Source organism: Lolium perenne, chromosome 4 (genome assembly GCF_019359855.2).
Source record: "Lolium perenne isolate Kyuss_39 chromosome 4, Kyuss_2.0, whole genome shotgun sequence".
NCBI classification, from domain to species: Eukaryota; Viridiplantae; Streptophyta; class Magnoliopsida; order Poales; family Poaceae; genus Lolium; species Lolium perenne.
In genome coordinates this window covers 309,121,494-309,132,943 of record NC_067247.2, presented here as the reverse complement: position 1 = coordinate 309,132,943, position 11,450 = coordinate 309,121,494, and the positions used below count along the sequence as shown (strand labels likewise).

General features: G+C 39.6%; 1 long non-coding RNA gene across 1 annotated transcript; it reads left to right on the top strand.

The window, feature by feature from the left end:
• Positions 1-4,085: 4,085 nt before the first annotated feature.
• LOC139839224 (uncharacterized) lies at positions 4,086-5,475 on the top strand. The gene is made up of 4 exons (XR_011756881.1): positions 4,086-4,191; positions 4,410-4,529; positions 4,759-4,801; positions 5,401-5,475. It is a non-coding gene; the product is annotated as an uncharacterized lncRNA (long non-coding RNA).
• The last annotated feature ends 5,975 nt before the right edge of the window (positions 5,476-11,450 follow it).

Here is an 11,450-nt window from a genome sequence, read left to right as displayed (position 1 = left end):
CATGCTTTTCAGGTTCATCTTCAACCTCTTCTTTATCAGAAGCATCATTCTTATCATTATCTTTATCTTTATCATGTTCATTACCACTTTCAGTTTCAGCATCAGAAATAGAAATACTATTAGGATCATTAATAGGCTCAGAGGATTCTACAACATTTTTATGTTTCTTCTTCTTTTTCTTAGAAGGAGCACTAGTTTCAGTTCGTTGAGAATCTTGTTCAACTCTTTTGGGATGCCCTTCAGGATATAGAGGATCCTGAGTAGAAACACCGCCTCTAGTTGTCACTTCATAATCATGTTTTTTCTTTAGAACTATTTTTTAACAAGTCATTTTGCACTTTAGTGAGTTGATCAATTTGAGTTTGAACCATATGAAAATGTTTAACAAGCATCTTAACATCATTGGAGGTTCTTTCCACAATATCATGCAAGTTACTAATAGCTTGAGAATTTTCCATTAAATGATTCTCTACTCTCATATTAAAATTATCTTGCTTAACAATATAATTATCAAACTCATCTAAGCATTGAGCAGGAGGTTTTGAATACGGAATATCTTCCCTAGTAAAGCGTTGAAGAGAATTTACCTCAATCATGGATGAAGGGGGAGTTATCTTGCATAAACCTTCTATGGGAGGTAAATTCTTCACATCTTCAGATTTAATACCCTTCTCCTTAAGAGATTTCTTGGCTTCCCTCATATCTTCATCATTTAATTTAATCAAACCCCTCTTCTTCAATATTGGCATCGGGGTTGGTTCAGGTGTAGTCCAATCATCATGATTCCGGCCTATTTTTGCCAATAATTCTTCAGCTTCGTCTGGAGTTCTTTTCCTGAAAACACAACCAACACAACTATCCAAATATGCCCTAGACTCAATGGTTAGTCCACTATAAAATATATCAAGTAAATCATGCTTTTTTAGATCATGTCCAGGTCGAGCTCTGATAAAAGAACAAAACCTTGCCCAAGCTTCAGGCAATTTCTCTCCATCTTCCTGGTCAAAACTATAAATTTTCTGTAAAGCAATATGTTGAGCACTAGTAGGAAAGTATTTCTGAAAGAAAACATCAAGCAAACCACTTGGACTATCAATAGAATCAGGAGGCAAACTATTATACCAAGTTTTAGCATCATCCTTTAATGAGAAAGGAAAAAATTTAGCAACAAAATAAGTACGCTTCTTGATATCATCAGAAAACAAGCTACTCAAAGTAGAAAGCTCATTCATGTGTTCTACAACACTTTCTTTTTCAATACCACAAAAAGGTGTTTTCTCAACAATAGATATATGAGATAAATCAAGAGAAAAATCATAATCCTTATCCTTAATGTTTATAGGAGATGTGGCAAATTTAGGATCAGGAGACAGTTTATATCTAACAGTATGTTGTGCAAGAAGCTTTTTAATATTACTTGCATCAGTAGTATCATTGCATTTAACAATAAAATCATCATCAAGTTCCACATAATCTTCATCAAGATCATCACTAGAGTATTCAGACTCAGGTGAATTAACAGGTGTAACAATAATTTCATTAGGAGTTTCAGTATTTTCAATTTGTCTAGACCTAGCAATTGTAGCGTCTAGAAAGGATCCTAACGAACCACTATCATCAAGCACAGCAGAAGCATCATCAAAATTATAAGAATTTTCAGATTCAGCAGAAGTACCAGCATGTGAAGCTTGTGGTGGTGAAACAAGGTGACTTATCACAGATGGTGAATCAAGAGCAGCAGAGGTACTCAGAGTTGTACCTTTTCTTGTAGTGGATGGTAATATGGCGACTTTAGTATCGCGAGGTTTATCCATGATGGAGAATTTGCAGCGAACAATATCAATCCAAGTGAACTTGCAAATAAAGCTATGCTCCCCGGCAACTGCGCCAGAAAATAGTCTTGATGACCCACAAGTATAGGGGATCGCAACAGTCTTCGCGGGAAGTAAACCCAATTTATTGATTCGACACAAGGGGAGCCAAAGAATATTTGTAAGCCTTAACAGCGGAGTTGTCAATTCAGCTGCACCTGGAAACAGACTTGCTCGCAAGAGTTTATCAGTAGTAACAGTTTTATAGCAGTAGCAGTAGTGAAATATCAGCGACGAGTGTAACAAAGACAGCGGTAGTGATTATAGTAAACAAAGAGATTAAAATACTGTAGGCACAGGGATGGATGAACGGGCGTTGCATGGATGAGAGAAATCATGTAACAATCAAAGTAGGGCATTTGCAGATAGTAATAAAACAGTATCCAAGTACTAAACAATCCATAGGCATGTGTTCCATATTTAGTCGTACGTGCTCGCAATGAGAAACCTGCACAACATCTTTTGTCCTACCAGCCGGTGGCAGCCGAGCCTCTAGGGAATCTACTGGAAATTAAGGTACTCCTTTTAATAGAGCACCGGAGCAAAGCATTAGCACTCCGTAAACACATGTGATCCTCACATCACCGCCTTCCCCTCCGGTTGTCCCAATTTCTGTCACTTTGGGGCCTCGGGTTCCGGACAGCAATATGTGTATACAACTTGCAGGTAAGATCATAAAGCAATGAATATTATCATGAATTGATAACATGTTCAGATCTGAGATCATGGCACTCGGGCCCTAGTGACAAGCATTAAGCATAACAAGTTGCAACAATATCATAAAAGTACCAATTACGGATACTAGGCACTATGCCCTAACAATCTTATGCTATTACATGACCAATCTCATCCAATCCCTACCATCCCCTTCAGCCTACAGCGGGGGAATTACTCACACATGGATGGGGGAAACATGGCTGGTCGATGGAGAGGCGTCGGTGGTGATGATGGCGATGATCTCCTCCAATTCCCCGTCCCGGTGGAGTGCCAGAACGGAGTTTCTGGTCCCGAGACGGAGTTTCGCGATGGCGGCGGTGTTCTGGATGGCTTCTGGCGATTTCGTCTAACCCCCGTGCGTTTTTAGGTCGAAGCCCTTATGTAGTCCAGAGGGGGGCACCTGGGGCTGCCCGTGGCGCCGCCACCACAGGCCGGCGCGGCCCAGGGGCCTGCCGCTCCGCCTGGTGGGGTGGCTGCCTCGTGGCCCCCCTCCTTCTGGTCTTCTAGCTCCGTTAATGTTACGTGAAAATATGCCCACTGGAATTAATCACGGGGATTTTCCTGAAAGTTGAGTTTCTGCACAAAAACGAGACACCGGGGCAATTCTGCTGAAAACAGCGTTAGTCCGTGTTAGTTGTATCCAAAATACACAAATTAGAGGCAAAACAATAGCAAAAGTGTTCGGGAAAGTAGATACGTTTTGGACGTATCAATGTGTTATCACTCTCATCCTCGCCCTCTGCAGGAGCACCTCAATGGTGCAGCCCTTGGATCTCGACGGCACGGATCGACATAGCTTTTGCATCTACAGGTTACCTAATCTTTCTGATTACTTCTCAAATGCCGTGAATCCAAATTGGTTATTTGGCTGTTTGTTGTGGTTGCTAACTTTTTCAATCCACTTGTTAATTGTTTGATCAAAGTGATTTTTTCCATTTATATTTAGAGCTTCATTCTTTTCAGAAATCTGTTGTAGGTACCATGTACATCATGTCCCATGTGGCTTAACTTCCTGGATAAGCAAGAGATTTTTACTGTAGGAACTTCAAGTGCCAAAAGACATTTTTCGTATTGTCTTACTTTAGGTTTGTAATTGCATCTCACATGTGCTACTCACAATTAAATCAACATAGAAACTCTGGGAGGGTGGTAATTTATCTGTCCTCTTTTTGTTTGGAAGGGACTGGGAAAGTGTTACAATTCACCATTACAGATGGAGCAATTACACAAATATTTCCATGAAAACTGCATGTCCTGGTAAGTCATGTGTGATGATTTTAATCATTTTTAATGGACTGTTAATTCTATCTAAATTAGATATTGCGTGTCTTGATCTACATGATCTTAACTGGGTCAAATCCATGTGCCTACAAATTATGTATGTCATCAGTCCAATTAGTCACTTATAAGAATTTAGCATATGTGTCTTAGCGTCAATTATATTTTGCATCTCTGTTTTTTGGTTGCTTATTTTAGTTTGTCCCCTGTTTATTTTTGGTGCAGGTATATTCTAAAGGAAGAAGATGAAATTGGCCCATGTTCGACAGGAAGGATGCCGACAAGCATTGCAGCTGTCTGCCCTCCTCCGCCGTTTGTGTACTTGGTGGGTGGCGTTGTTTCAATTCCCCCTTATTGTCCTATTATATTCTGAATTTAGATATGGTGTTATTTTAGTTCCTACTTCTAGGAATTTTGGTTAGAGCATGAAGTACAGAAAATCATTGGCAAACAATTGAGTGCCTTTTGGTGCAGGTCCTATTTATTTATTAGTGATATTGAATGGTATGATTTGAAATCAGGAAATATACCTTTTGTTTGCAGGTTATCAATGGTGAACCGGGGTTGGTGACAAGGAGGGAGAGGTGGAAGTACTTACCTTAGGAGGAGACAGCGGCCAGCTCGGCGACTGGATGCCGTCCTGTTGGATCAGGACATGGTCAAGTAACTTACCTTTTGAGATTAGGTTGTTATTGCGTTGTACACAAACCCTTCTCTCTCACACATATATCATATTTTCAACTTGGTTTATCCGTACTTAGGTTAGACTTTGCTTAGACGATTACCCAATTACAGATCTACAGAATACCACGGATCTTGTGCCTTCTTGCACCATGCTTCTATTTATTGGTACCGAATATCATTTCCTGTGCTTTTGTATGTTGATATCCAGGCTGAATCCGACTAAACCTGGCTCAGCTTTGCCTATCGTGATGGTAAGTAACCATCATGCTTATTCCATTTCCCAATTCTTGTGAGAATCATTTGTGTGTGTAAGCAATAGAGGCAAATTTTACTCTGAAATATCATATCCTTCGGCTGGCAAAATACTAAACTTTGATAGTGGACTCAAAAGTATTTAGATTTAGTGTTATGTCTTCCTTTCTTTTCATGAGACTATGCTATGAAAAGAATGAGTAAAAGAATAATTATATGATGGTATATGGTACTCCCTCCGTTTTTATATGTAAGGCCACTTCGTATTTCGAGCCAAAATGTCAATAATTTGACCAATAAAATATATGTTATATGATACAAAAAATATATTGTTGGAGACATCTTTCAAATATTAATCCAATGATATACATTTGGTGACATATAACTCATATTTTGTTGTTCAAATTGTTAGTCAACGTTTTACCTCAAATGTGTGGCGACCTTATATTTTGGGATGGAGGGAGTACAAAAGTTATTTTTATGTCACTATTTTTGCAACTGCTGATTCAGCTGGTCTAAAAAAAACCATTTCTTATGCCGATACAAAGAATGAAATATTGTCATTTACATTGCACATTTGGCCTGGGAATCGATGAAGAAGAGGAGATGGTGATGTTCGCGGTGATCGCTGAAGCGCCTAGGCCCTAGCAGCGGAGAAGCCTTTAGCCTGTACGAAGGTATAAATACCTTCTCCTCATGCTTGATTCTGATGTTGTCCCTCCAATCCTTTAATTTACATAGGACAGGATGTTCCAACCTCAGTCTCACCTGGGATTTCTTATCGTCCTATGGGGAAGAGGCTCTGGAAGAGGTGATTTAGTTTTTTCTGATTTCTTATCTTCCCATGGACCAATTTGTCCCGCTATTGGAAAACATGTATGTGTTTATTTTCCGCTTGGTCCTCTGTTTCATTACCCATGAGTGATGTTAGAATGCTGCAATAATACATATGCAGAATACACACTTATATGCATGTGCATTGATGATTTGCAGGAACGTTGTAGGTTCATGTTTGTCGTTAGCTCATATCACTTACAATGCCGATGAGTTTATTTTTATCTTCTGTTTAAATGTTACATATCACGAAATGTTGCATTGTTGATATGTGTCTTATGTCAGACAAGCCAGAAATTGTGTATATATGCTTATTCTTACTTGGTGTGGTTATTGTGCAGTATTGAGTCCAGAAAATCCATAGTGTGCACCTATCTCGTGATGTTGGCAGCCTGTACAAATGTTGGTTATGTGGCTTGAATCGCACGAAACCTATGCATGTCCGCAACTATAGCCTATGCAGGTGAGCCATGCACAGCTAATTCAATTTGGTGTTTCTGGCCATATGCCTCATGCATGGTTACTGATGCTCGTACTCATGTCCCTTTCCAGGTTCCCTTGCTTCCTCTCTTTCTCCTCGAAGCATGTCCATTTATAATATTGTGAATGCTTTGTTTCAAGACCTGGAGGTTATTGCACTGCAATTCAAATGGATTTTGTTCACGTTAGTATTTGGATTATCATCCCCCCCCCCCCCCCCAATTTTACGAGTTTGGATTATATTATTCCAAGCTAGGATTGTATGATATGTTATTTCCATGGTTTGAACAACCTGCCTCTTAAAACCTGCATGCTTATTAATACTTCCTTTTTTAGAATATTCTATTTTGTAATTAAGGGTTGATGCGATGAATTTGTCAGCCTGACAAACAATTTTGGTAACATGTCTTTTATACATTTATTCGTGATTTCACTGTTTTACAATCGAAAGTTTGAATTAGCCTTCTTCCACGGTTTTTTACATTGAGATTATAATCGCATGAGAGGGTGCCGGGCTGCGCTTTTCGCCAAGTTTTCCATGTTGTTGTGCTCTGTCTCCTCCCTGTAGCTAATTTGTTTTTGCTACCAATTTTAAGATACTAAACTATGGAAAGTTACTGCTGTTTCTTTTACAGGTTGATTTAAAAAGGGTACAATATCCAGACAAGAGGATTTTTTTTTTGGCTTGAAAAGACTATTCCACTGCACCATCGCTGATCAATTATTACACTATATACCTCGCATGGAAAAATTGTCACGTTGCTGGATTTTGCTTCAAAAGCTCATTGAACGAAATAGTAGCAATCAAGAACACGTACGTGAGCTGCTAGCTCTTAAATTGTTCAATATTCCAGTTTTGCTACCAAGTTCTGCTCACCCTAGCTAGAAGTGTAGCTATTGAATGCTTAGAAGCTTTGTTGAACGTTGTTTTTCATAGAGGTGAATATCTGATGTAGCTTGCTTGCTGACGACACCATCAAGGCCATGGGGAAGACAGACTCAGTAGGCGACATGTACCTTGTGCCGCCTGAATTCTGACCCAATAAAATATCGCAAGCTATGTAATGCGCTAGAGATCGTATAACAATGTGTACATATTACTATATGGAGAGGTTGCAATGTATTTTTTCTTCATGACGGAATAGCGAGTAATAAGGATTTCGAAATAGAAATTTACATAATGGTTTCCTGCACACAAGTTTACTTTATCTTTCATTATTAATTGTTTATGTCATATTACTCATATGTGTACTTTGTTGTTGTTCAAACAAGAGTGAAACTCCACTCTGAATTTGGACTCTGTATTTACACTTGAAGTATCCATTAATCCTTTGAAATCTCGCTAAAATTTGCTCCTTTTGTTAGTTCCGCCGTGTAACTTGGACTCTGTTATTTGTGATATATGAAGATCAATACATGAAGATCAATATGCCTATATATTCGTCACATTCTTACTTTTTAGCGCCTTCTCTTAATTTTACCATCATCTGCTGTTTCAGGTGCTGCTTCATCAGGCCGATTCTTCCGCGCAAGACACGGAGGCCTTCATCGAGCTTCGTGGAAACCTTCACATGTCAGATTCCGTTTTTTTTTTTTTGACACCTTTACCGTAGGGGAGTCCCCTACGGTGTAATTTTTATATAGAGAGAATTATGTACAAAGTTACAACGGCCTAACCAAAGGCCAACCAAAGTTCAAGGAGGCAAGAAGTTCCAAAAAAAGAAAAAGATTACAGCAAGAAAGAGGTAATCCATTCAACTAGGGGTTGAACTTTGGTAGCTTTAACTCTGTATTGATGCAAAAGCAAATCACTCTGGAAGCACACCTTCCATCTGGCAACAGCAATCGGCACATGATTAAAGATCAGCTCATTTCTGATTTTCCATATGTTCCACGCTGCACAAGCAAATACCTCAAAGAAACAAGGGCCAGTAAAAGCTGCCTTAGCCATCATATAGTTCTGGCTTAGACCAAGAGAGGCAGTCCAGTGGACATTTATAAACTCCCAACAGTGGCGTGCAAATTCACACTCGAAGAAAAGGTGTTGAACTGTTTCAAGCACATTGCAGCTACACATAACACAATTGTACCCTGATTCAAGATGCCAATGTTTTCTTTGCATGATATCACGCGTGTTAAGTCTGTCCAGGAAGAGTAACCACGCAAAGACTTTCAGTTTGGGAAGTGCCTTTGAGTTCCAAATTTCATTTAGAGCCATGTCACTTGGAATACCAGCGAACAGGAAATTATAGAACTTAGAGGGAGTGTACTTACTACCCCAGCAAAAAATACGCTGGTCAGGCAGATGATCCAAAATAGGAGTGTCAGCAAACAGCCTATTTACCTCTTGCCATTCCTGGAATGCCTCCACATAGAGAGGTAGAGCAAATCCAGAATTCAGATGATCCATCCTCGCCATCTTGGCTACCGAAATGTCCTCATCAAGAGCATATGAAAATAACCGAGGATAACGATTACAAAGAAGATCTCCCTCAGCCCAGAAATCTTTCCAAAAAAGAGTCGAAGTTCCACCTTGAACTTGGCTACGTGTGATGCTTCTATATTCATTCACAAAGCTGAAAATATCTTTCCACCAAAACGAACCTCTTTTGGTCATTGCATGTGGAACTCCATCGCCATATAAAGACCAAACCAGCGATACCCAGGGAGTTGCTGCTTTTGAATAGAATTTATGGATTTGTTTCATCAACAGCGCCTTATTTTGTAACTCCAAATTCCGGACCCCCAGGCCTCCATGCTTTTTAGGGCGGCAGACCAGAGACCATGCTGCCAATGCATTAACCGATGAGGAGTCCTCTTCTTTAGCCCAAAGACAGTGTCTCTGTGCTCTATTACAAATATTCAGTATAGATTTTTGCAGCTTCAGGGAACTCATATATTGGGACTAAGATTCCGAAAGCTAGAGTCTTTCGTTTCGAGAACTTTTGGATTCGTTTGCCGGGTTTCTTGGATAAAGTAAAATCCATTTGGGAGATCTCTTGTCCAGGGGACAGTGCTAAAAGGTTATCTGCCAAATTTAAATTGTTGCGTAAGGGTTTGAAACAGTGGAGCGCCAACTTTACTGTCCTAGACACTCTGATAGCTAACTGTAATGCAACTATTCTGAGACTGGATAGTTTCGAGGAACTTAGAGCTCTCCATATATCTGAATGGAATTTTCGTAATATAGTAAAGGATAAATTGCAATCGTTACTGCTCTGTAAACAGGACTATTGGAGGAAGAGATGTACCGCTCGATGGGCTCGATTAGGGGATGAGAACACAGCTTTTTTTCACTCTATGGCTACTATCAGATACAGGAAAAATCTGATCTCTTCCTTGTCAAGGGAAGATGGCTCGGTGGTTACGGATCATGGTGAAAAAGCTGGTCTTCTTTGGAATGCTTACCGTAGCAGATTGGGAGTCTCTATTCCGATTAATGCTCAGTTTGATTTCTCCAAATATTTTGAGCGTTTTGAGGGGCTAGATGTTTTATCAGTACCATTCTCTCAGAAGGAAATTGATGAAGTGGTGATGCATATGCCAAGTGATAAATCGCCAGGCCCAGATGGATTCTCTGGTTTATTCCTTAAAGTGTGTTGGCCGGTGATAAAATATGATTTCTATAATCTCTGTCAAGAATTTTGGGAAGGTTCTGTTAATCTACAGAGTATCAATGATTCTCTTATCACATTGATTCCCAAAATTCAGTCGCCTGAAGGACCAAGTGATTTTCGCCCTATATCTCTGCTGAACATATGCTTGAAATTGCTTACTAAACTGCTAGCTAATCGTCTTCAGTCCAAAATCCTAGATATTGTGCATGATAACCAATATGGGTTTCTTCAGTCAAGGAATATCCAAGATTGTGTAGGCTGGGCCTATGAGTACATTCATCAGTGTAAGCAAGCTGGGATTCCTTCTATTATTCTAAAACTTGATTTTGCTAAGGCCTTTGACACAGTGGAACACGAAGCCATCCTGAAAGTGTTTGAAAATATGGGTTTTGATAATAGATGGTTGATGTGGTTAAAGATGCTTATGTCATCAGGGACCTCTGAAGTGCTGCTCAATGGGGTGCCAGGCAAAAAATTTAACTGTAGACGTGGGGTTCGGCAAGGCGATCCTTTGTCTCCACTACTGTTTGTGGGTGTGTCGGAACTATTACAGGCTATGGTTAATTTCCTTTTTCGTGATGGAACTATAAAAGCACCTCTAAACATCCCAAACACTGATTTCCCCATTATTCAGTATGCGGACGACACTCTTCTTGTAATGCAAGCATGTTCTTTACAGCTGTCTGCTCTTAAGTCTGTCCTTGAGGAGTTTGCTCAAGCTTCTGGTCTCAGAGTCAACTATGCCAAGTCAGCTATCATGTCCATCAATATTTCAGATGATCTTCTGGCCACTTTAGCAGAGTCCTTTGGCTGTCAGGTGGGTTCTTTACCTTTCACATACCTGGGTCTTCCCATGGGCACGACTAAACCAACTGTCCATGATCTCTCTCCCTTGGTGGGACTAGTGTAGCGTCGTCTGAATGCCAGTGCTCGTTTCCTTAACTATGGAGGCAGATTACAATTTGTCAAATCAGTGTTGTCAGATTCCGTTCATCGCTTGCTTGCTTATCTTCCTCGAAATATTCCTGGCGCACCGCTAAATATAGTCCAGCAATGCAGCAACCAATTTCAACTCACAATTTTCAACACATATCTGAGCATTTCCAGAAACTAAAAACAAAAGTAAGCTACAGGTAAATATTCAATTGTGTCATAGTAACATCACAACACTAATTTGTACCAATTTGTACCGATTTAATATATCCGAAGTTTGCGTCCTACAAAACTATATAGCTAATAAAAGCATATGGTATACAAGTCAACATGCTGCTGGACAATACTTAACTCATCTTCTTTTAACTTCACTTCCATCCATTTCAATCCTAAACTTCTTAAGATGTGTTATATAGTTCCTAGAGTACTTATTCATATACATACTCCTAACTTCATGTTGCTCTACCTTCTTTCGCCATTCTGCTTCATGATCGAATAATATTTGTATTTTCATAACAGCTTCCATGGAGACTGTAAAGATTCCAACATATGAGCTAGGTATTCCATGTCCCAAGTACGACAACAAGCATGCTGGTAGAGGATGCTTTGAAGTAACCCTGACATTCTACCCTTCTCGGCATTATCTGCAATCTTCGCTTCCTCCGCACTCAGTTAGTACCTTTCCAGTGAAGTCCTTGGCTTTACTTAATTCGACATGATTTTTATTTGGTTTGGTTGCAAGTATCTCACTATATTTAGTTTTGTGATTTTGTCCAACACATAT